The following is a 24,930-nucleotide window of genomic DNA, read 5'->3' as shown; positions in this document are numbered from 1 at the left end:
TGTCATAACCAGCGCAAATATATAATTTTTCAAAAATCATCTTAAGAAACAAATTCAGTTTAAAAAGAGTAATAAAATTTTGAATTAAATATACGAATATAATTTTTAAAACAGCAGACCAGGGGAAGAGCTAAAAAACTACTGGCGCTGAGTAAACAAAAACTGATCGAGAGTGGCGGTGGAGCTGCAAAAATTTTGGATTGGATAATATACAGTATATATAGTTATTAAACCGGATTTTGTGTAATAGCCATGTTATTATAGCTAGTCTATATGACCGCGCGTGCTCATTATTTAATCTGTTCAGTGTTCATTTAATTTTATGCGTTTAACGAAAAACAGTGTATAATGAGCATAAAAGTATTCAAAAATACTTTATATTCAGTAATTTTTTTATTGTTCTAGCATTATATATATATATATATATATATATAAGAATTAAAAAATATATAATTAATAATATATCGTTAAATTGTGATAGGTCTTGCTCGGTTTTTGCCGCTAATTTGTCATCAGACAACACTATACAAAGCTTGCTCGATTTTTGCCACCAATTTGTCGTTAGGCAGCACTGTGCAGACCTTGCTCGATTTTTGCACCAATTTATCATTAGACAGCGCTGCGCAGACCTTGCGCATATTTTGTCGCTAATGTGTTATCAGATAGCGCTGCACAGATCTTGCTCGGTTTTTGTCGCCAATTTATCGTCAGAGTGCTCGACGCAAATTTTGCTCGGTTTTTGCTGCCAATTTGATGTCTGGTTACATGGCCACATTTGCCCGTATTTTGTTGGCAATTTGCTATCTAATTATGTCAACAAATTTTGTTACATATTTGCTAGCATTTTGTCGACATTATTTGTTAAATCAAATTCTGTATTAAATTTGTATCCTTCTTGTCAACAACATTTGTAGCAAGATTTTACAAAATCTGTTTTCGACAGACTTGGCTATCTGGGGTGTTAGTGACGCCGCCATGACAGGACAGAACGCCATGGCGCCATCTGCCCCGAGTTTTCAGTGAACATTCCTAATACCTGTAATGCCCGTATCAGACTACGGATTGGGATTGAGATTGGATTGAAATTTGACCAATCAGAGCAAAGTTTCCCAGGTAGCAAAATAATACGCCAAAGATATTGAAAAGCTAACCAAAAAAGAACTGGGATGACTTTTTAATTGGCTAAAAAGATTCCTCTTTGACAACAAAATTGTGTCTTATGTCTACATAAACGGCACGTATGGATGTCCATACGCTAACTGTCGATGTCCGTACGCTAACTGTAAGGCAACTTATAGCGTTTACCAAATTGGCAACACATGGTCAACCTGTATCAGCTGCCAATAGGTCAACGTAAAGTTACCGAATTGCTCTACCAAAATGCTTTACAGAAATGGCCGTCATTCAACAGATGTCTTATAGATGTCCAAAAGATTAACAAAATGGCATCTAAACGGCACGAATAAATGATGTCCAAAAGATATCTTATTTATGGAATATATAGGACAGGGATAGGTGAACAATAAATGATAAAAGTTTATTGTTATCTGAAATATGTATGTACACAATATAAAGTTAATTGTGTTATCTAAAATTATGAGTACACAGTTAACAATCAACTAGTATATTTTATAATATAAAATTGATATAATTATAATTAATATAATATATATTATATCAATTTTATATTATAAAATATACTAGTTGATTGTTACCTGCGCGTACTAAATAATTTTAGATAATACAATTATTAACTTTATATTGTGTACATCCATATTTCAGATAACAATAAACTTTTATCATATAGTATATAATATAATTAATATAAATCCATATTTCACATTATTTACAATATAATGAAAGTATTATTCATAAGACTTGTACATAAAGAAACAGATCTTACATAAGCGAAACATAGTTGCATATAAACAACATATTATCAAATCTACTTATGTATATATATATATATATATTAAGGACTTTGATGTCTATATCTTATTTGAAAAAAGGCACGCGTGATGCATATTTAATGTGCATATTATACTGTACCTGTGTCTATATATAGACACAGTAACAGTACAGTACAGTAATATATATAACTTGTACATAAAGAAACAGTAGATCTTACATAAGCAAAACACCGTATGTATGTAAACATTATCAAAAATCTACTTATTTATATATTAGGAACTTATACCTGTAATATTTATCTTATTGAAAAAAAACACCTATACCTATATTCGTCCACGGAGAAAATTGTTACGGTTGTTACAACAATGTTCTCTATGATTAAAAGAGAAATGGATGTAAATTCAAGTTAAATTGATATTACATTCAATGTTGCTGTTAAGATATGCCCATTTATACAGTTGTCATAACCGTAGTTCTTACGATACGTAACATTCGGTTATAATACCCTCGTATATGGTTACCTCAACCAAAGAATTATTGCTATCCCTCTTATGTGGTCTGCAGCACAATTATTATGGTTGAGAGATCCATAAGATATAGCTGCACGGTACAGCACTGAATCACTGCATGATTGAGAGTTTAGTTCCATTGCGCGCGCAAAAGAATTTCTGCATAGAATAAAGTGGATTTGATAAGGATGTTTTAACTTTAAGGCCTATCTACATAAGACGCAGAACGCGAGTCGCAAGCACACACACAGTCTACATGTCAATCTAACCTCTTTGTGTATAGAGGTTAGATTGACATGTAGACTGTGCGTGTGTCTTGCGACTCGCGTTCTGCGTCTTATGTAGATAGGCCTTTATAAATATACTTTTTTCATAAATATATTTACGAACACAAAATTTCGTAATGAGCCGACACTGGTTTCTGACATTCACCCGACAGTATAAGAAATATTATATCATATATAAAAAAATTATTTATTTCAAAATTTTATTACTTTTTTTAAACTGAATTTGTTTCTTAAGATGATTTTTGAAAAATTATATATTTGCGCTGGTTGACATATGTAGACTAAATATAACACTAACATTAAATTAAGAAGTGGTCTACCACGTAAGGCAGTTGGCTCACGATCCAGAGGTCCCGAGTTCGAATCCCACCAAGGTAAGTGTGTTTTTATATGTGTTTTTAAATACGAGAAAATAGTTATAATCATAGACTGCATCTTAAGAAACAAATTTAGTTAAAAAATAGTAATAAAATTTCGAAATAAATAATTTTATTTTGTCGGGTGAATATTTGTTCATTATGGTTGTAACATCCATATATTATGGTTGCAACATCCATATAGTAGCTACCCTCACTAAGGTTAGGGCAACCATATGGAAACTATATGGAAACCATAGGTCACTTCCAGAGTACTATGGTTTCCATAACCCTTTTGTATGGATGGGCGAAAATTAACAGCATTATTCTGTTGTAGCAACCGTAACTTTTTCTCCGTGTCATGGGTAGCGACTGTTGCGCGTCCCTAGCGGAACAGAACCTTCCAAGTCGTGTATCGATGCGATTCAAAGATCGGGCGCGTATGCGAGTTGTAAAATAACTTTTTAAATAAATCCTTTATTTAAGCGGGGAGCACACACTTCTGCACAACGCATAATGCGTATAAGCATAAGAAAATTGATTGGTCCATACACATATGCATAAAGAAATAGACCAATCAGTTCTCTTATGCTTACGCATTATGCGTTGTGAAGAAGTGTGTGCTCCCCGCTTAAAACTTAATTGATTATGTTGGAGGTAGTTTGAGAGCGTATGTTGAAGGGGAGAATGTACTGAAGACTGAAGGCAAACCACCTTATGTATATTGGAATAATTTCCAAAAAAGTAGAGGAAATAAAAATAATGTCCTTGTGCTTAAAAAGCTCGGATTTGTTTGGGTGCTTTGCCTTCAGTACATTCTCCCCTTCAACATACGCTCTCAAACCACCTCCAACATAATCAATTAAGTTTTACTAAAAGATTATTAAAAAATTTATTTTACAACTCGCATACGCGCCCGATCTTTGAATCGCATCGATACACGACTTGGAAGGTTCTGTTCGGGGCCGCTAGGGACGCGCAACAGTCGCTACCCATGACGAATTAAACTTATTAAATGATACCTATACCAATATCTTGATACCTATATTTATCTTATTAAAAAAAAGCATGCGTAATGCATATAGACGCAGGTACAGTGTAATATACATATCTACCAAGTACAATGATGTATCACTGCTGAAAATTTAGAAGTTCTCGACGTTTATTCTTAGCTTTTTTCCGGTCGCCCCCACGGCGAAGCCACTCGGCAATTCGATCTTCGACAGCTTTGATTTTTGTCCCTTCAAATGTGTTACGTACAACATCTGAAAAAGTAGACTATGAGACGTGGTAGCTTTTTCACGGCGAAGAACTTAACAAAAGTGTTATATGCCATGTACATACCAATTATGACATATGGAAACGTGAACTTGGAGATTTTTGGTTTGTTCTCAGCTCCGAGGGTCCAAACGACTTGTTGAGTTAAATCATCCGTCATAACTACTTCCATTGCATATTTAACGGCTTTTTAAACCGATTTTTCGCCGATGTCTTGAATTTTTTTCATCTAGAAAAGATCAACAATTTAAACAACTTAATTAAAATATTGATGAAACAATGTACCGGCACAGTTTCACAATACTCGCATACGTACAAATTGATCTCGCATTTATCCATTGTCTTTGAGATCACGATCGAATGTTTGTAATGCGTTAATATCGTTGAATATGGCATCTGGGGCAGAAGTGCATAATGACGATCTGTACGCTCCACTGGGTTATCATTTCTTCGCACTACTTCCAGCAACTCATTTACTTTTCGTAGAATCAAATTCTCAAAACGCTTTCGATCCTCTCTACAATCATCTGAAAAATAATATAATTAATACCCACTCGGCATGTTATATTGCTGAAATATTAAAACGTTCAGAAATGGTGCAGAAATAAAAATACATATTATTTTAATACGTGCTTATTGTATATTATTTTAAACATTTCAGCTTTTATTTTCTGTTAGTAAGTGCCTAATGTCTCATCGGGAAACTAGCTTCGATTTTCGTAAATAAAACCCTCATTGTACAATTTAATGTACTCTGTGAGAAATGCTTGTAGAAATTCAGCAGCGGATGAAGACTTTTTACTTCCATGAAACACTCCAATAACGACTAGTTCGACAAACTGAGTTCCAACAACTTTACCTAATATGGGACACAACTGACTCTTAGAACTCTTTGATAGAGGTAGTCCATCGATATTAATGTTAATTTGGAGAATCACAGAAATTTCCGTATCAGCATTACGTTGCAGCAATACATTAGTTTCTGTATCTCAACTGTTCCTTCAGTGCTCTCTCTAAGCCATAATGAACATATATATATAAGTACATACCTCCAGCGAGAGCCTGTATATCAATTCTGTTTGGCGTGTCACATAATGTCCTGGCATCAAACGGAAGCAGAGGATGACGAAATTTCTCTAACCCTCTCAAAAGATTGTTCACAAGGGATTGAGGTATTTTGTTTTGGATTGCCCAATGAGCAAGAAAATTTTGAAGATCAGTTGTACTAGTGGGACGAGTGATAATCGATTGAGGCTGATTCTCCATCTGGATATCTGTATTAGTCAGTGTCGGTCTTTCATTGATTAGTAAATTGAGATCATCTGCGTCATCAAAGCGTTCAAGATTATCAAAGAAATCATCAATTTGATGACAAACGTCATTGGGAATGTTAGAAGCACGAGCTGTTGGCGGTGAGTATGAAGGACGTTACTAGACGCAGCATTATTCGCTGAATATTTTAAATAATCGAGATCCGCTTGCACAAGGTTGCGGATTCGTCGCCTTTGCTGTCTTCGCGAAAGCTCAAGGAACGGTTTCCACCGTCTCAACGGAGGTCCCATGGCATAATCTAATAATGTATCAATTAACCCTTCAACTATTAAATGGAATTAAAACACGGAATAGATCAGTAATATTACTTTTTCTACTCACAACTTTTTCCAGATGTAGGGAAAATACTTTATTTATATTATTTATTACTGCGTGTATAACTCGGTATAATCTGAAAAGTACACAGTGTATTATAGTCACGTACGCTTTATGATATCCCACACAGCACATAATATTGCAGAAATATTGCAGCAATATTATTTTTCGATTGCAATATTACAATGAAATGTATCAGAGGTAATTCTTCAGTTTAGCTACAGCAGCACAAAAAACGATGAATTTAGGCTCATTCGACGCGTTTTTGCACGAAACGACCGAATCTGGCAGAAAAAAAGTGTCGCTCTGCCCCGCGACGCGAGATATTAATCGTTAAAGTTGACAGGAATCAGGTTATGATTCCTGTCATACCGACGACATGTAGCAACACTGAACGTGCCCTGCGGCCACATGCGCATGCTCAGTGGTCGCACGCGCATGTAAAACTGCGCCAATTTTAAATGAATCAATCGTGCAGAATAACCAAGCATCTCGATTCAAGCAGTTAGGTCTCACGCTGGAAGTTTCATTAGTATAATTATGCGTGGGAAGCACACACACACACACACACACAACGAAGGGGTGCCTTCGGCCCCCCCCTCCCCCGCACCCACCCCGCCGGTAGGCTGCGTGGACCTCGCTTTACAACATAAAGTACATGCTAAGTTGTAAAACGAAATTATAAAGTACATGCATGGGGGAGGGTGCAGGGGAGAAAAGCCTTTGGCTGAGTTTCCACTGAGCGCGTCACGCGTCGCGTCGTCACAAGTTAACCAATCAAAACATCCCATTTCATTACATTCTTGTGACGGGATCGAAATGGGATGTTTTGATTGGATGACGCGACGCGTGACGCGCTCAGTGGAAACTCAGCCTTTCTGTTCACGTGCGCTCACGCATGTAAGCCCCCTTGCACCCCTCCATGCATGTGCTTTATAATTTCGCTTTACAACTTAGCATGTACTTTATGTTGTAAAGCGAGGTCCACGCAGCCTACCGGCGGGGTGGGTGCGGGGGAGGGGGGGGCCGAAGGCCCCCCCCTCGCACCCCCCCGTTGTGTGTGTGTGTGTGTGTGTGCTTCCCACGCATAATTAAACTAAAGAAACTCCCAGCGTGAGACCTAACTGCTTGAATTGAGATGCTTGGTTATTTTGCACGATTTAACTGTTTAATGATTTTCGTTAAAGCAGGGCACACACACACGTGTGTATGTCCTGCTTTATAGAAGTTGTGATTTTCGTTAAAAAAAAGCGTCATCTAATCTACATAGGTTAGATGACGCGCTTTAAACACTTAAATACTTTTAAAGCGCGTCATCTAACCTATGTTCAAAATTGGCGCACTTTGCATGCGCGTGCGACCACTGAGCATGCGCATGTGGCCGCAGGGCACGTTCAGTGTTGCTACATGTCGTCGGTATGACAGGAATCATAACCTGATTCCTGTCAACTTTAACGATTAATATCTCGCGTCGCGGGGCAGAGCGACACTTTTTTCTGCCAGATTCGGTCGTTTCGTGCAAAAACGCGTCGAATGAGCCTAAATTCATCGTTTTTTGTGCTGCTGTAGCTAAACTGAAGAATTACCATATTACTAATATTTATTTCAGTAATATTGCGGTAATATTACTGCAATATATCAGTAATATTACGGTAAAATTACTGCAATATATCAGTAATATTACGGTAAAATTACTATATATAATATTTGCGTGATATTTGTATAATATTGCTAGGAATTAAAAAACCATTTTAATAATTTTTATTAAATTTTATTAAATTATTTTTAATAGTATTGTTACATACAATTTTAAAATAATATTGATATTGTAAACGCAATAATATTATTTGTGTAATATTAGATAATATTTATTTAATATTGCTAAAAATTAAAACATTTTAATGAATATTATTAAATTTTATCAAATTATTATTTTTAATAATAGTATGACATACAATATTAAGAAAATAATATTGATATTATTTTTCTATCTCTTTCTTCTTCAAAACTGCTCCATGCTACTCTGCACTGTATGAATTTCCACTGATAAAGAATGACGTAACACTATAACATAATACAAAAACTGTAATTATTATTTATATCTAATTATACAAGGTGAGTTTATTTTGTATGCCAATTATCTTCACTAATTATCTCAGAAAGTATTGGTTTATTGGAAAAATGTTTCAGATAAAAGTTGGAAGGTTTATAGAGGAATAATGGATGATCTTATTAGATTTTGAGTCTGGAACCCATGTTGAGCCCAGTAGGGTTCAAGTCAATTTTTTAAAATAATAACTCCCTTTTTTTATTACATCATCTTTTTCTACTAATTAATATAAACAACTTTTGTCTGAAACATTTTTATTTGCCTTATATTTTTTGAGATATTCAAGAAAAATTTGGTAATTTTTTTAATATTTAGCTTATATCTTGATAAATGCTTGTCGGAGGGGAAAATGATACAAGACTTTTTGACTTGATATGGTCTAAAGAATATGCTATTGCAATAATACCCTAATTTCTTTAAATATTTGTGTATACATTTTCTTGAAGCTTTCATGTGTACACAATTATTTAAAGAAATTAGAATACTATTGCAACAGTATATTCTTGAAACCAAATCAAGTCAAAAAGTCCTGTACCACTTTTCACTCCGACGAACATTTATTGACAAACATCTATTGTAAGCTAAATATTGAAAAAAATACCAAGTTTTCCTTGAATATCTCAAAAAGTATAAGGCAAACAAAAAATGTTTCAGACAAAAGTTGTTCGTATTAATTAGTAGAAAAAGATGATACCATAAAAAGGGGGTTTCTATTTAAATAATTTGACTTGAATCCTATTAGGCTTAACAAAGGTCCCGGACTCAAAATCTAATAAAATTGTCTATTGGTCCTCCTTGAACTCTCCAACTTTTATCTGAAACATTTTTCCAATAAATCAATACTTTCTGAGAGAATTATAGCGGAGATGATTGGCACACGAAATAAAAATCACCCTGTTTATTTCATACATAATTACGTATTAAAACATAAGAGTACAGGGTTAAGTATGACGTGTTCCGATATTCACTGTCTATACTGAAAATCTATGGTTAATGTTATACATACACTTTAGATTTTCAGTACTGGATATTAAAATATTGGGGAACGCAGTTTATACCAAGTTTAAATTTTTCTTACTTATGTATCTAATAAATGAAGCTGTCGCTCAGAAGAGTTTGATAGAAATCAAACTGCTTGGTGCTGCTCTGCGTGAACTTCCACTGATGGAAAGCAACGTAACACTGCAACATAATACAAAAACAGTAATTATTATTTACTAATTATATATTTTAAGGGGGGGGGGGGTTTTCCTTGGTGTCCTCGGATGAAGACGAAAGGGTGCCTTATGCACAAGGCAATTGGCACATGTAGTCTAGTCCCGAGAATGTTTAACACTAGATCACTTTGCCTATGGATTTGATAAAGTTAAAAATAATATATAGCACGTCCCACTTCTTTAACTGAACAAGTCGGAAAACGTCTATCTCCTCTGTAAAACCGGCCTCTCTCAAATCCGAATCCAATATGACTCTTCGATCGTCATATAAGCGACATCTAAGTAGTACATGGTGTATATCCTCGAACTCGCAACCACACTCGCATCTCGCACTATCGATATAACCCTTTCGATTAAGAGAAGATCCCAGATTATAGTGATTTGCTCGTAATCTGTTGATCAAAGTAATAAAGTATCTCTCCGCTCTGACTTTGCTACACCATGGCTTCGTGGCTTCTCTGTCATAAAACATATTAAAATAGAAAGCGCCCTTGTGTTGTGAATCGTCGCGTAAGATCGACGATTGGGTAGCCTCCCATGTCTCCTTCCTTGCCACCGCCATTAGGTCCCCCACCGGGACAGAAATGGAGGGGTCCGCCTCCTCCTCCGCCGCCTCTTTAGCCAATCCGTCAGCCAGCTCGTTCCCCAGAATTCCCACGTGCGCGGGAATCCAAACCAGGACAATTCTCTTACCACAGTGCCTTTCTAAATTGTATATAAGTATTCTAGATTCTGTTATGTATTTATTCTTATGAACGTTCAAGTGATTATTAAAAATTGATTTAACGACCGCCTGGCAGTCCGTCAGAATCACAGCTTCCCTCCTCCTCCACTGTCTCTGGTGCCACAAAAGAAGAAGCGAGGAATAAACCGCGAACGCCTCGGCGGAGAACGACGAACACAGCTTTGGCATACTCATTTTGTACACCTCCTCCTGATCACACAAAACAATGCTCGCTCCAGTAGACATAGACGAGTCGCTGAATGAACCATCTGTGAATATAATTTCAGGGTCCAGACCCAGATCGTGTTTCTTTTTGATTCTGTCCATAAGGGATCGGTCTGAAAATTTCTCATTCTTCCTCAATACCCCCGTGGTCAGGTCAATCGTAGGTCTAAAAGTGTGAGCCCCGAATGTCCCCTGAAAAATCTCAAATTTACTCGCCGGGACGATGAGACGTCTACGTCTGGTAGTCTTCTTCCATATCTCTGACAAGAGCGAGGGCCTGTAAGTAGGTTGTCTATAGCGAACATAATTTTCGCCATCCAACAAGTCACGTAGCCTGTCACATAAACCATTGCGATTATACGCCATCGCCTTGTTTACGAAATTCGTGCCCAGCAACATTGCGCGATCCCTCAGATGTCTGACTTTGGCCTCAGCAATTAGCACGTTATTCGGAGTGGAATTTCTGTATCCCATCGCAGTCCGGATACCCAGAAACTGTGCTCTTTCCAATTTAAGTTGTAACGAAGTCTCTCTGGGGAAAAAAGCAAAGCTTCCATAGTCTGTGATTGACTTCACTAAGCTCTTGTATAGCATCAGGGACGTGTTCACCTCCATGCCCTTGGAGATGCCACACAAGTATCTAATGATGGAGTTGGCCCGGCTCACCTTACCCCTAATTTCTTGCACCTGTCTGTCAAATTTATTGTCAAGCCACACACCCAGGAATCTGGCTGCCCCACAATTGCCGATATCACAGTCACCTACGCGGATCTTCATGTGTCGGTCTATATATCCGCTTCTCGAGAACTCTACGAGGATGGTCTTCTTGGGCTCAAGGTCCAGACCCAAGTTTCGCAGCCTCTAGTTACGATGAACACTACATCACGATGAACGCTACACTCACGGTGCGAACTACGTTCCGATTCAGGATGAAACGTGCGAGAAACAACGCAATGAGTAAGTACCGCTAATTTGCGTATATACTTGTGCAAAAAAAAACTTTTATAAACATAATTGTATTTTTTCAGTTTTGATAAACCCCGCTACACGCCTCGTATTTTGGGAAGGAGATATGCCTTGACATCGACAGCGTATAAATTTTTGGATGTTGGAATCAACGCGGGACCTATGTCCTCTGTGGATATACTTATTGACAATAACCGAGGCAATCGGATAATTCTGCCTCATGCAACGTGGGTGACATTCATTGAAAAACGTGCAGATATTCAACGATTTGTGCAGTCACCGGCGCCATCATCGCTAGCGTTTCGAGATCTGGAACTTGTTAAAATACGTGACGCAGATATTGTAAAATTATACGATCAAACGAACTTACCTAAGTAATGTTCGATCGTGATTATGCTAGTCGTCTTATCCGAATAGATCAATAAGTAGTAACGCCAGTTGCTCGATCCATATCACAGTTTTTAAATTCCCGCTCAAAATTCGTGCCCCCATCTATAGAGGACAGGTCCGTTTCCTCATGACCGCATTACATTTGAAAGCCAACAAATTGCATATCGAATAGATCAACCAGGTTGGGAATAAAAGGGTGGGTTTGATCTATTCGGACAAGACGACTAGCATAATCATGATCGAACATCACTTAGGTAAGTTCGTTTGATCGTATAATTATGTTGCGTCGTCTTGTCCTCTAGATCAATAGGTAGTTGTTTAAAGTTAAATGCAATTTGTATTTGAGTACAACTCTTAGAACTTACGCTACTAGTAACAGAGACTTTGTCTTAATTTTAGACTTAAACTTATACTGAATTGACAATAGATCTAGCCACACTCGTATTTTCGATTACTGGTCGTATAGAATCGTGTAAACACGCTCGATTTCGGTGTCCAACCCGCCGTTTTTCGAATCGTTTCAATATCTACCTTTCTACGAAATGCTGCCAATGTAGCGGCATGTCTTGTACATACTATGTGAGCCAAATCTATCTACATCTATTCCACTTTTGGCCATTACGCTTTTAAGCCATCTACTAACTGACTGCATTGTCGCAACACGATGTGGCTTTTTATATGTCAGTAACAACATATCTTCGTTCTGAGCTCTAATACCTGCCGAGCGTTCTATGTAGTGACATAACACGGTTGCCACACATAAACGCGGTTGATTTTTGAAGAACGGTAACTCTAACATCGGTTGAGTTCTTTTTGGACCTGATGTCTTTATTCTATGACTAGTTTCTTAATTAATAATTCTAGCGATAGTGTCTCGTGAGGCCAGAGCGTCTTTAAATAAACTAACACTTGGTCAGGATCCCAAATTTCCTCATATTTCGGCGCCTGAGGCCGTAAATTAGCTACACCCCGAAAAAATCTTTTAATAACCGGGTGTTGTCCTATTTCTCCCCCAACAATTAACGCTAGAGCTGATCGGTACGAGTTTAGTGTACCGTATGTTCTTACCCGATTTAGACAACGCGTTAAGAATTCAAGAACTCTCACGACCGACGCTTGAAAAGGACAGATTTTCTTTTATTGGCAGAAGTCCCACCATAAGTTTAATGGTTTCTGATATTGTTTAATTGACCCATCCGATAAAGATGCTATCATTACTGGGATGGAATCTTGAGAAACGCCTTTTAAGACAAACGCTTGCCCGATAATCTCCATGCAACCAGGGAAAGCGACGCTCATAACAGATGATGCTGCCTGCAATTATCAATTAATAAGTCCTTTTTCGGGGTAAACCTAATCGGTTTTTTAACAAGTAATTTTTTAACCCTTTTCGGTCACACTTCTCGAGAATCCCGTACCGGTCACACTGGGTAAAATACACCCCCAGCGTGTTTGCACGTGTATAAAAAATTGTAGGTGACCTTAAAAAAAATATCCTGTGTAGTTTAAGGGGATGCTGGAGCCGTCTGTTTTACCGGCATTTTTTGTCGGCACGTAGCGTCGTATTAATTTGACAGAATTAAAAATCCTTCTCCAGAATTGCAGTACATACATTAATAATTCGGGGAAACTCCGATTTTATATAGAAAACGAGAAAAAATTACGGAAGTACAGATTTCCTTATCCTACTTTTATCCCAATATGGCGTCTCGAGTTGCGACGAGCTGTCAACTCGTCACAAGATGTATTTCATATAAGAGATATACCATTGGTACAAACGCGAAAACAAGTTCCCCCAAATTGCACAACAAGAAAAACATCGATAAACCCTCCAAATCAAGATTTGGAAGCATAATATAAAAGTATAATGTCGATGTGCATCGTGCGTATGTGTGCGTGCAATTTAGCGTGCTATCCTTGTCTATATCTTTGTCTATACAAGGACAGATATGGTCGATAACATAGAAAATGGTAATTTTGTCGGTTATACAGACGGCTCCAGCATCCCCTTAAGTTTTCCTTAAAAAGACCGTATAGGTTTGATTTGCAAAAAATTAATTTAACATATATAAAAAAATTGTTGAAAAAAAAAGTAGGAAAAGTGACTTTTTCACAAAAACTAATGTAACTTTTTCAATTTTAATTTTTCAAACGGTTTTTTTATCCTCAGATGATGCACTTTTCACTGATTATTGCAGTCTATGCGGCCGTTCCAAAAAGTTTATTTATTTTGAGGTATAAAAGTGCAATTTTTTGCGGAAAAAAAATGCCGAGAGAGAACTAACAGGCCGAAAAATATACCACCGACGGGGATCGATACTTGAAGGTCCCAACTACCTGTAGATGGCGGCACAAGGCCCATTTCCATTGGTTTACTGGGTCGTTTTCGAAGTCAAAATAACGCTGGGGTGTATTTTACCCAGTGTGACCAAAAAGGGTTAAATAGAGGATACCACGACTGTGTAGGCCAAAAAGGTACAATTAGCACCCCTTATACCTTCTCAGAAATTATTTTTCTAATTGTTCGTAAGATAACCGCGAACGGGGGAAAAGCGTAAAAATATAAGTTAGTCCATGGTACCGTAAACGTATCTACCGCCCATGCTTCTGGATCTCTATGCCAGGAGATAAATTTTTTACATTTTCACCTGCGAAGCGAACAAGTCTGTATCGAATTTTCCAAATAATGATTCTATTCTTTTGTACGCCCAATCCACTAATTTCCACTCGGTTTCGCTCTGTATGACTCTCGATTCTGTATCAGCGTCTTTATTATCGCTAGAACTAATGTAAGATGCAAAAATCCACAGGTTGCGGGTTTCGCACCATTGCCAAATTTCTTTAGCTAACCTTGACAACTTCGGAAATTGAATACTGCCCATTCGATTTATATACGACACTGCTGTCGTATTGTCAATGGGTAATAATATTTCACACGAGAGTTTATCCTTAAGCAAAGCATTTTAACCCATAAAATACAGCCTTTAACTCGAGAAAGTTAATGTGTTCTTCCTGTTCCTAATTACTCCAGAACCCGTGTGTCTTTTCTCCATCACAGGCAACTCCCCAGCCAGTAAGGGATGCATTGCTGAAGATTTCCATCTCAAAATGATCTTCTCTTATCGAGTTCGCACACGTCATTATGTTGTCCATCCACCATTTTAAATCTGGAATTATATCTGGAATTATATCCTCCGAAATCGTCATGTATCTATCGTAATATCCGTTCGTTTTTTCCAAGGCTAAGAATTTTTCTCTTTCCAAATTCTTTGTGTACAAAGACCCGTACACGGAAAAAGGTATTCACCGTATGAGATCATGCAAAGCGGACCATGAAACGCGCTGCGCCCTGCCACTACGCTGGGCCGTGTCCCCCACTCTCTTCCGTCGTGCGCCCATGTCAAAACACGCTGCCGCGCAGCAACGTCTATCCTCGGACTAAGCACGGTATTTTTCCGTGCATCGCACCGGCTTTCGCGTTGCGAACGTAGCACGTCGTATCGTGCAGCGCGAGCAGCGTGTTTTGACATGGGCGCACGACGAAAGAGAGTGGGGGACACGGCCCAGGGTCCAGCGTAGTGGCAGGGCGCAGTGCGTTTCATGGTCCGCCTTGCACGATCTCATACGGTGAATACCTTTTTCCGTGTATTTTACCGCAAGGCACGCGGCTATCAGAACTCCAATAAATTCTGCAAGCTTTCTGATTTTACAACTATGAATAACCTGAAATTTCTTTGCTAGATTGTATATCTTTGCAGCCTTTTTTTCCTTGTCAATTTTACACAGAATTCTTCCGAATTAAATAAAAAGCCAAGAAATTTTCTCTCTTTCGAAGGCACGAGCTTGCATTTGCTTAGATTTAAAAACATACTTACTGCTTCTAATAACTTTTTAGTTTCCCTGACGTTTTTAAGACACTCTTGTGCTGATTGTCCTAACAAGAGAATATCATCTAGATAGAATACTGATAGAAATCCTCTCGACCTTAACTACTGAGCTATTGGTTTCATTACCTTAGTAAATACGAACAGAGCCGTACATAAACCGAATGGGATGCAGTTAAACTCGTACAATTTGTTTTTAAAACTAAATCTGAGATATTTTCTATATGATTTATCTACCGGAATCAGGAAATATGCATCTTTGAGATCTATTGACGCCATGAACGAATCTTTACGCATTAATCGCATGGCTGTCTTTTTATCCTCCATTTTAAAATGCGGAGCCGAGATAAATGAATTCAGTTCTTTTAGGTTAAGGATAAACCACACGTCGCCGTTGGGTTTAGGAATTAAAAAGTATGGTGAGATGAACTGATTTTTTTCTAGGAATACCTTTAGAGATTGCACCTTTTTTGATCATTTTACGAATTTCAGATTCACAAGCAACCTTTTCTTGAGTTGTCAATCTCGGTTCCATACTTTTTAATCGTGAATGTGGTCGCCTGTCAAATGGGATAACATAACCCTTTATACATATACTTTAAACTTGCGCACTCTTCCTGCTATTCTCACCGATTCTAATCCTTTGTTGATTGTTGTCCTTGGATCGGGAGTCTCTCGAATTATGTCCCTTCCGCTGAGTGCCCCTGTAACTCATCCCGGAGGGACGGCGCCAGTTTGACCTCTGGAACTGGTTGTAAAGAAAAAGAAATCGCTACATATAAACGCGCATCAATGAGCGTAATCAAGTCGTTTCCCGACAAGAACACGAACTTTTGATTCAAATAACCGCTTTGCCTGGATCGCGAGAACCGAAATCTGCGATTTTCCTCTCGAGATTCTGTACCGAAAGTCTTACGATATCCGCTCCTTTGCTTGACCAGATCCTTGGAAGAATTTTCCATAGCTTTGGCCGCTTTGAGATTTTTGGAAAATTTTTCCCCGAACAACAGCGTGTCGACTACACTTTCCCCCGCGATGTGTTTCACGATGGGATTTAGTCCCGGAATAATGAACGATTTTCTTGTTTTCGACATATCGTGGTGTAAGTCCGACAAGATCCTACCTGCATCTGCGAGTCTTTCGATAAATTTTGCCGAATCCGTTATTTGGTCGGTGTTCTTTTCCGCCTTCAGCACCTTCGTTAAAGCTGCCCCGATAGCGTTAATGCCGGCTCCCAGCTGGTTTTGGGACAGGTATTGGTAAGAACCCTTCTTTACCGCTAGCGACGACAACGCGGTTTTGACTTCGGGGTTAAGTTTTGGCGCTTTAGTGAGACGGCAATTACCTATTGTCGGATATTTTTCTTGGAGCTCACGCTTCTGCTCCTTTGGTAGACCACCTCGCAATATTTTTTCCCAGCGTTCCGCCATTGCTAGGTAAATATCTGGACCGGTTTGATCGTATTTTGACGGATCATCTCCCAGCAATCCCAAATAAGTTGCTTCGTCGAGTTCCGTAGGCATCTCTTTTTCCTTGTCAGTTGTTTGTTTTACCGACGTCTCTGATGGTTGACTAGAACGTGACGAATCTCGCAGATTCCGCTCGCCGCCTTCTTTGTCAGACCCGTACGCTGAATTTGGTGATTCTCTCTCGCTCAAGAATTCCCGACTGGAACGTGACGGATCTCGCGGATAACGCACACCGCTCTCTTCATCGGATTCGCTCATTGAATGTTGCCGCCTTCGTCTGGTTGAGGTTAAGTGTCTCCGACTAGAATGTGACGTTTGTCTGATATTATCAGCGATATGCTCGCCATTCTCTTTGTCGGAACTGTTTTTCCTAGAGCGTCCATTGTGACGAGATCTAGAACGTTCTCGTCGAGGCCCCTTGTCCCGGGAACGCGATCGCCTGTACTCGTCTTCCAGGCGTCGTAATTTACCCAAAAAGGTATCCCTCGATGAGCTTCTTCGTTTCCGCGAACTGCTGACCGATTTTTCTTCTGATGAACTCATCTTTTTCTTTCTTTACTGGATCTTGAATCCCTCGATCTTTTATCACGACTGTCATGGATCGCACAGAAAGACGTAATGCGGTCATGAAGGAACGGACCTGCCCTCTATAGATGGGGGCACGAATTTTGAGCGGGAATTTAAAAACTGTGATATGGATCGAGCAACTGGCGTTACTACCTATTGATCTAGAGGACAAGACGACGCAGCATAATTGACATCGTGAGACACCAGCTTGTACATGAAACCGTCAACCGTACTCTTCTTGTTCGAACTAGAACATTGCGTCGAGAATGTGTATTTTCAACTATGCCAAAATGTTCATGCCGTAAGTGATAAATTTAAACAATTTGTAACCATTTTACGCCAAAATTGTATCACCACTAAATGTAATGCAGTTAGAATCTTGCGTGAATTTTATGATAAAAATTCAATTATTGATTGTGAACTGTTGGCGTATGCTGCAGATAATATTGTACACGGTGCATTACATGAGAAATAAATGTATATTAAAATGCATATCACTGTATCTAAAATTATCTATTCTGTCTACCGTTCTCTTGTCCACCGTCAACGGTTTAGAATTACAGAGCGGTAACTTTCGATAAGAATGCACGTGCCGCACTCGTCGCGCGATCATTAAACGTTTTCTCATCTTTCTCATATAAATTATTAAATATTCTTTCTTTTATTTTCAATAAATAAATCACTTAAAATAATATAAAAAATGATCTAACTATAATGGGTAGGAGCGAGAGGGACCGCGCGAACGGAGGAGAGAAATCGCGCGAACGAGAAGACGCGCGCGAACGGGGGATGGGGGAGCGAGAAAACATCAGCGAGGGGGACCCTTATGAAAATGTGCCCTTCATTGCCATTAAAAAATGCCATTGAATTTCCATTGTTCCAGACGCAATAGAAATGAAGGCATTTTTTGCCAAAGATAAAAAGTTCCACACAAAATCCCATTGGTATTGCTATTGGTATTGCCACTGGTTTTGCCGTTGGTATTGCCATTAGTATTGCCATTGGTATTAACACTGGCAATACCAATGGGATTTTGTGTAGAAATTTTTATCTTTGGCAAAAATGCCTTTATTTCCATTGCGTCTGGAACAATAAGAATTCAATGGCATTTTAATAAATAGTACTATTTTGTCTTTTGTCTACTAATATAAATGCCTTCATTTCCCATTGCTTTTGGTTCAACGGACAATCTAATTACCTTAGGCGATTAGCGCCTGAAAATATCTGCCTCGGTCCCGTAGGGGGTCTCCTTATACTTATACCAGTCCGTGCCGAACCTTGAATTTGAGAGTATGCATGAACGATGCGACGCCTAACGGCGTCGATGCAAACTGCCGGTAATACAGTTACCGCGCGGGCGTGATAATGATGCATGTACCACTGGTGGCGCGAACCGCCACATTTACCATTGACGAATTTCCATTACAATTCACACTGAACAACATTGGCTGAAGGTAGAAAAATCCCATACAAATTTTATCCTTCATGAGTCATTGGCAGTTTCCATTACGCCTGTATGGAAAAAGTTGTCATTCAAATCTTGCCATTGCGTTTCCATTCATCTTATTGCCACTCAATATTTTCCATTATCTTTTCCATATAATTCGCATTGCAACTGTAGGGCAACCATACATTTCCACTGACCGCCATTGAGCACTCAAGGGCACATTTTCATAAGGGGAGATAACGCGAGCGGGAGCGTGCCGTGTGACGTCACGCGGACCGACGCGGCCGTTGCACGCGGACCCTTCACCCCGCGGCGCGGCGAAAACGCGAACGTAGTCACCCCTCCTCCGCGGCGCCCGAAAACGCAGTACTCCCCTCCCCGCGGCGCCGGAAAAACGCGGTACCCCCTCCCCTCCCCCGCGATGCCCAAAAACGCGGTACCCCTCCCCCTTCCCCGCGGTACCCCTCCCCCTTCCCCGCGGTACCCCCCGCCTCTCACCACGCCTCATTGCCCCTTAATTAGAGACCCCCTAGCTTACCTACTGCCTTTAGTGCAGTTTTTATTGCAATGCAGCGAGGCATTCTGGAAGCACCAGAATAAATTAAGGTTTTATGCGACAATGAAACAGAGACACGATGTGTTGATTTTCAAAAAAATACGGCACTTTTAAAACAAATTCTATTGTCGCGCATTTGAGAACACACGTCTAATCAATTAAGAATCAATTAACACTTATTTTGAGTGTAACGATGCGCCTTTCCAAGGCATCGTGCCCAACCGCCACTCGCCGGATGCCGCCCGACCGATTCTTTAAACGCAAAACGCGGCACCGGTGCCTTCCCCGCACGGCGCCAACAAGCGCCGGAGGGAGCCGATCCCCGCCGAAGACGAGCGCGCGGGACCGCACCGATCCCACTATCGCGCGACTCACCTGACGATCGGCCTCCCTCCCACCGAACCCGCCGCGCCGAGCGATATATAAGCCGGCGCTCCGGCGAGAGACTTCGACTTCGTCTTCACCATGGCATTCCGCCGCTCCCGACGAAGCCCACCGTCCAAATCCTAGGGCGACACACAAAACGGGGTCCAGAGTTCTGAGCCCCGACTGAGCGTTCTCAGGTGTCCCCGAACTCCGACAAACAAACTCCCGACGGCACGGTTGCGCGGGGTCGAGCGCGTTCGGCCTCGCAACGAGAGTTCTCGTTACCGTAGCCACGGGACTCCGCAATCCCCCCGCAGATCGCGTCTCCTGCCCGGGTTTAGAATACTTCTTCCGTTATACCGCCCGAGTGCGCATACACTACTACTACTTGAGTTTAATAGAATCGATATTTAAGTTACATTTTTAGATTAATCGCGACGCCAAAAAACGTATTGACGGTTACAAAAACATAACCTTTTACATGCGGTTGGAAGAAAAATGGCGAACAAGTATACCTTTCTTTTTAAAGCTCTATAGAGGAGAGTGGGCTCCCTTGAGCCACGGGGTCCAATGTGACAGTGCGAGTTTTCTGTATTAACGTTCTGCAAAATAGTCACAGTGGGTATGAAAACTTTTGTTTTCAAAATATATAACTTCCATAAAAAAATTATGCCGAAATAAGCATGTATACTTTAGTTAAAGACAGATAAGTAATTGGAGCCTTGCAAAGTAAATTTTTACTTGTCATAACTTTTTGATATGTATGGATTTCTAGAGATTCTACAGTTAGAAAAAAATTCATAAGACGTTCGTCGAAATCTAGGTTCAATACCAACGTGCGCACAAAAACGTTTAATTGTCCTGTATCTGAAATATTTACGATAAATAATATCGATGTTTAGTGGGGTCCAATGTGACGCAGGTTGATGGGGTCCTCTGTGCCACGCTTACAGAACTACCTAACCTAGGTACGTGACAGCGCGAGTTTCCGTAGTGTGTTTCGATCGCGGAATAGTAAATGTTAGTGCCTAAATTTTCCTATAAAATGAAATAATTTTCATCGATAATCATATCCACACTTTCATTTTCTCTTTTTTTTTCCCCTTTACTTACAGATCACATGTAATCGAGTCGCTGTGAGGCAATATTTGTTTATCTCTGCTAGGTTACGATAAAAAGTAAGGTTATAGGACTTTGTTTTCAGTTTTCAATTTCTTAGGTCATCTGATGAAACAAATATGACATGATTATTGATAAATTGGTTCTCTAGCACTTGATTTTTCTTTTTTGTAGAGAGAGTAGTTAATAATAAACTACGTTGAAATGCCGCGACAGAGAAAGAAGAAAACGGAACGGCAGACTGTTGATGCCGGTACGATGGAGCTGGGGATTCGCAAAGTTGTCGATGATGAGTGGAGTATTCGAGCTGCAGCAGAGAGCTTGGGCATAAACCGAACAACTTTACATCGCTATGTCAAAAAGTATAAGGAGACTGCACCGGAGGAGCGTAGATGCATAAGACTCACACCAAACTATGCAACAAAAGTGGTCTTCTCACCTATTATCGAAGAAAGTCTGAAAGAATACCTAATGACTGCATCCCAAATGCATCATGGATTAACTCGCAGGCAAGTTATGCAATTAGCATACCAGCTAGCTGTTGCAAACAAGCTTGATTGCCCACGGAATTGGCAAGAAAAACAGTCTGCCGGTGTCGACTGGTATTATGGGTTTATAAAAAGGCATTCTGAGCTTTCGCTAAGGAAACCCGAAGGAACTAGCTTAGCTCGTTCCACTAGTTTCAATCGTACTTCGGTTAACGCTTTTTTCGATAACTTAGAGTCCGCGTATAAACAGCTCGGAGCTGAATTATCGCCCGCTGCAATCTATAACTTAGATGAAACTGCTCTGTCGACGGTTCACAATCCACCCAATGTTATCGCTCCTAAAGGACAAAAACAAGTAGGCCAAGTGACATCGGGTGAGCGGGGAACTTTGGTTACGGCGTGCGGTATTATTTCGGCTAACGGAAACTCGATTCCTCCTTATATGGTATTTCCGCGCGTACATTTCAAACAGCACATGTTGAAAGGGGCTCCGTCGGGCTCTAGCGGGGGAGCATCCAAAAGCGGTTGGATGAATGGCCAATTGTTTGTTGAAGTTTTGGAGTATTTTCAAAAATACGCGCGTGCGTCTATAGAGAAAAAGGTTCTACTCATTCTTGATAACCACGAATCGCATGTCACCATAACGAGCTTAGATTTCTGTAAACAAAATGGAATCATCCTTCTGACTCTGCCTCCGCATACCTCTAACAAACTACAACCACTTGACCGAACCGTTTATAAGTCCTTGAAAAGTGCTTTTAACGCGGCTTGTAACGAGTGGATGATCAATAATCCGGGCAAAATGATTTCTATTTATGAAGTGGCGGAACTTTTTGGAATCGCTTATCCTTCGGCTTTCACACCTGCTAATATTAAGAAAGGATTTGAATCGACCGGTATTTGGAAATTAAATCGAAATGTATTCAAAGACTCCGACTTCCTGTGCTCTTCTGTCACGGATAGGCCCGATCCTACGGTTGCTGATACTGCGTCGGAAAATACCGGTCTTTCTTCGAACAGGAATATTGATCCTAATCTCAATGTTATCGAATTGCCTAACGACGTTACTGTATTAAATACTTCAATGGAGCCGATCGACCTTAATTTACCAACCATGTCGCTTGATGTTAGTGACGTCTTGGTACCAAACCCGGAAGTTCCTATGCCTTGCGAAGTTAGACCAGGCGCAATTGATAGCGTAAAAGCTGGTAACAAAGAGAACCTCGTTTTACCTCAGGATATACAGCCGTTTCCGAAAGCTGCACCACGAAAGAGTGTTAACAGAAAGAGAGTCCGTAGTGCAATATTAACAGACAGCCCTGTTAAGAACTCTCTATGTGAAGAGATGAATGCCAGAGTCATAAAAAAAGAATTAATCGAGGAGAATAAGCGTAAAAGGAGTGCGGCGCTCGCTCTGAAATCTAAGACTAAGCCTAAGACTGCATCGAAAAGAAAGACGACCCGAAAAACTGCTGCTAAGCAGCAATAAAACTAAGTGCAATACGTCTTGAAATGCAATACGTCTTAGATTATATGTCTAGTCGCATAAAACAGATGTTAGGTATATTATAATAATATATTGCCGATTACTATGTTGGATTTTATGTATAGATTTTATGTATGGATTTTATGATATACTATAATATGTAATAACGTGCAATTGACCAAAGATCTGTAATAAACAGGATTTAAACAGATCTCTTCTACATGTCACAGAGTACCCTACCTTTCACATTACATATCACAGGGTACCCTACCTTTCACATTACATGTCACAGTGTACCCTACGCTGTGGCTCAATCGACCCCACGCGTGGGGTCCACTGTGACAAACGCAGCATTTCGAAATATCATTATTTTTGCAAAATATTTCTGACAATTTACTTCTTAAATCATTTACAAACAAAGTTTATTATATTAAACATCGAATAGTACCATTTATATTCTAATGAAGTTATTAAAAACCATTTTTAATGTCATTTGAAAAAACGTGGTTCAAGGGTGCCCACTCTCCCCTACCTACTTTTTTAGAGCTCTGGTTACTGCTACGTCAATTTGTATCTAGAGGCCTTAAATTTTTCTATGCCACGATTTTGCTGGCCACACACACTTTCCAGGTAAAACGTACACGGAAAGACTGGCGCCCGACAAAACGCTGGGCTGCGAAGCATGCATAAACACGTTGCGCGCGCAACGTAAAAGGCTGTGTGCAACCCGACTTTTCCCGCTCAATCTTGCACGTCGATCTACCGCGCTAACTTTGCACGGCGATTTCCCATGCAAAATAACCCGACAATTTCTCGTGCAAATTAGAACGTTAATTATGAATTATACAAAAATGTCTTTTTCAACACGCACTCTACCGCAATTCGAGAAAACACTGCACTGACACACACTCTTCAACAATTCCACAATCAAAAACTGCATAATTGAAGTTGAAATCGCGGGACGCGGAAAACACCGGGCAATTTGCAGCAAAAAACGGCGTGCTAATGTGACTTCGAAAACACATGTCTCGACCACGAAAACAGTTGGCAATAGAGACGCGATTTCATTGTACCAAAAGAACACCACTGACGTTCGATGGTATAGACGCGCCATCCGGTGGTCGCCGCAGCAACGTGCTTTTGCCTGCTTCGTAGCAGAGAGAAACCTGAGAGCGGCCATCCCGCTTCGGGGGACGCCTGTCCTAATCTGCCCTCTGAGAAAGTGGACGTCAACTACGGCGTTACGCTAGGAAACGATCAGAGAGATCTCGGGTAACGATACATGGGTTCGTATCCGTGCTATGGTTCGTGTCCGAACTAGTCAGATGGAGGGGATGTGCTGGTCGCGCAAGCCCCTCCTCTGTCAGTGTACGCTCGGCACTCGGCAAGCTTCGCGCGGGGAGAGAAGGGCAGACATACGATCTGCTGTTTCCTTCTCTCTTGAGCTGTTAGAGGCCACGCATTTCGGGTATCGCCTCTCATGTCTCGCCGAGTGCCGAGTCTCGAGTTGGCAAATCGACGATGCGCTATGTTACATTTATGTTTATATTTACGAGTTTTAATTGTTATATTTATAAATATTGCAATTATATTTACAAAAAAATTGCAAATTAATAAATAAATTTTATTAAACATAAAATCGCGTATGATCATGTACTTCCGTAGTTTTTGTACCGTTAAAATTAAACATAAAATTAATTAATTAAATAAATATTTATAAACATAAAAACTAAAATTCGTAAATGTAATGTATAGAAATACCCATTCTGGCCAATATGCTTTTTTATCTAGAAAAAAAGTCATATTAAAAACATTAACTTTGGGATAATATTTAAATTTAATATTTAAATGCATAATAATAGTAAAATATTAACTATCAAGAAAAAAGGTAGTTTATAGTGTTCTTTTTACTCTTATTAAATTTGCTA

The 24,930-nt window shown here is 39.7% G+C and overlaps 2 long non-coding RNA genes across 2 annotated transcripts; one reads left to right on the top strand and one right to left on the bottom strand.

Moving 5' to 3' along the window:
- Positions 1-3,729: 3,729 nt before the first annotated feature.
- On the bottom strand, positions 3,730-6,491 carry LOC139814758 (uncharacterized). The gene is made up of 4 exons (XR_011732580.1): positions 5,391-6,491; positions 4,658-5,200; positions 4,408-4,570; positions 3,730-4,328 (listed from the first exon to the last, which is right to left on the bottom strand). It is a non-coding gene; the product is annotated as an uncharacterized lncRNA (long non-coding RNA).
- Positions 6,492-10,795: 4,304 nt separating this feature from the next.
- Positions 10,796-17,587, top strand: LOC139814726 (uncharacterized). The gene is made up of 2 exons (XR_011732540.1): positions 10,796-11,221; positions 11,293-17,587. It is a non-coding gene; the product is annotated as an uncharacterized lncRNA (long non-coding RNA).
- Positions 17,588-24,930: the final 7,343 nt, after the last annotated feature.

Source organism: Temnothorax longispinosus, chromosome 6 (genome assembly GCF_030848805.1).
Source record: "Temnothorax longispinosus isolate EJ_2023e chromosome 6, Tlon_JGU_v1, whole genome shotgun sequence".
NCBI lineage: Eukaryota > Metazoa > Arthropoda > Insecta > Hymenoptera > Formicidae > Temnothorax > Temnothorax longispinosus.
Note: the sequence above shows the minus strand (reverse complement) of the source record. Positions and strands in the feature narration are given on the sequence as shown.